This window comes from Phragmites australis, chromosome 13, assembly GCF_958298935.1.
Source record: "Phragmites australis chromosome 13, lpPhrAust1.1, whole genome shotgun sequence".
Lineage (NCBI taxonomy): Eukaryota > Viridiplantae > Streptophyta > Magnoliopsida > Poales > Poaceae > Phragmites > Phragmites australis.
In genome coordinates this window covers 15,861,484-15,863,596 of record NC_084933.1, presented here as the reverse complement: position 1 = coordinate 15,863,596, position 2,113 = coordinate 15,861,484, and positions in this window count along the sequence as shown.

The following is a 2,113-nucleotide window of genomic DNA, read 5'->3' as shown; positions in this document are numbered from 1 at the left end:
GGAAAAGGATCTTTTGGATAGGCTTTGTTGAGGTTGGTAAAGTCAATGCACATTCTCCATCTACCATTAGCTTTCTTGACGAGGACGGGATTTGCGAGCCATGTAGGGTGACGAACTTCTCGAATAAAGCCCTCCTTAAGGAGTTTGTTGACCTCCTCCTAGATAGCTTTCTTCCTATTCTCCACAAATCTTCGCTGCTTCTGCACCACAGGTTTGGGGTCGAGCTTAACAACTAGTCGATGCTCGATCACTTTCTTAGAGACTCCAGGCATATCGGACGGTTGCCACGCGAACACATCTTGATTTGCCTGGAGGAAAGTGATGAGCTCAAATTCCTATTTGGGGTCGAGGTTAGCCCCAACCATAACCATCTTGGCCGATTCAGACAAGTCGAGGGGCATTGCCTTGGCGCCACCATCCGTCTTTTTGTCACTAGCACTGTCGTTGGTCTTGCCCTTTGCGGCATCGTTATACTTGGAGGTGTCAGCAAGACTTACAAGCTTGTAGCCCTTGATCTCAACGGTGGCTTAATACTTCTGACACTTGGAATTCGTGCCTTTAGAAGTGGTTGCCACTCGACTTAAGTGTTCGACCATGTCCATGTTTTGCTTGTCACACATGATCGCCGCACGTTGGTCTCCCCTGACAGTTATAACCCCTTTAGGACTCGGGATCTTGAGCATCTGGCATGCATAGTGCACCATGACCATGAACTTGCCCAGCATTGGGTGGCCCAAGATCACGTTGTACACTATCTCAAAGCTCGTGACATCAAAGGTAAGCTTCCCTGCCCGGAAGTTGTCGGCCGTGCCAAATGTAACCGACAACTCGATCTGGCCTAGGGGCATGGTCGATGAGTTGGGGGTTATTCCATGAAAAGGCTCAACTCCCGCCTTAAGCTCTAACCTCTGAACTCCCATCTTGTATAGGATCTTGGTGAAGATGAGGTTAAGCGAACTACCCCCATCAACCAAAGTTCGGGTGACTTTGGTGTTGAGGATAGTTAGTTGGACCACAACCAGGTATCGACCAGGGTGTGAAACCAGGGCTGGGTGGTCAACTTGATTGAAGGTGATCGGAACCTCCGACCACTTGAGGTACCGAATAGGCCTATTAGAATCGAATTGACCTCTCATTCGACCGCCTTGTACTACCTTTTAGATTCATACGCGATGGATCCTTTAAAGATGTGTGCTAGACTTTGGACAGCTTCGTGTAATTCAAGCTCGTCACCATTAACGTTCGGCTTAGCCTATTTGCTGTTATGCTCAACAACAGTGGCCATGAGCTTTTCGTCGACCTTCTTTCTAATGATATTTCATTCGTCAAAGTCGTGTTGGCTGGTCCGATGGACGTGACACCACTTCCCACCACCTCAACTCAGGCCTTTGTTGTCCCTAGTCTTGCACGACTTTCTCCTATCGACCGCAACTATGGTCGTATCTGGACCCTTATGCTTGTCGTCAGGTTTGTTTTCTTTCCCCGTTCTTCGAGGACTCAAACTTGTGCTTGCCAGAACAAGGATTTTTGGTGCGTACTTAGGCTTCCACTTGCTTTGCACACTTATCAACCAACTCGAAGAGCTCTTTGACTATATGAATCTTCTGAGTAGCCATCTTCCTGAGCAAATCCATGTCCCGACACCTCGCTTGAAGGCGATGATGACTGACTCGTCAGAGATGTTTGGGATCGTATTACGTCTGTCACTGAACTGGTGAATGAAATCTCAAAGTGATTCGTCATCACCTTGGTTCAGCTAATGGAGATCGTTCTTTGTTCTTGGTTGCTCAAATGTGCCTTGTAAGTTGCCTATGAACTGAGCCTTCAACTCGGCCCATGATCGGATCGAGTTAGGAGGTAGGTTCAACAACCAGAACCTGGCAGGTCCATTGAGCATGGTCAGTAGATAATTAGCTATTACCTTGTTGTTGCCGCCCACTGCTCGAATAATCGTGGTATAGATCTGTAACCACTCATTGGGGTTAATCTTCCCATCATACTTCTGGATTGAGCCCACCTTGAACTTCTCAGGACATCATATTGACCTAAGATCATGTATGAAAGCTTCACAGCCTCCATGGATTTCTTCAGGAGGAGGTGGTGAGGACTATCA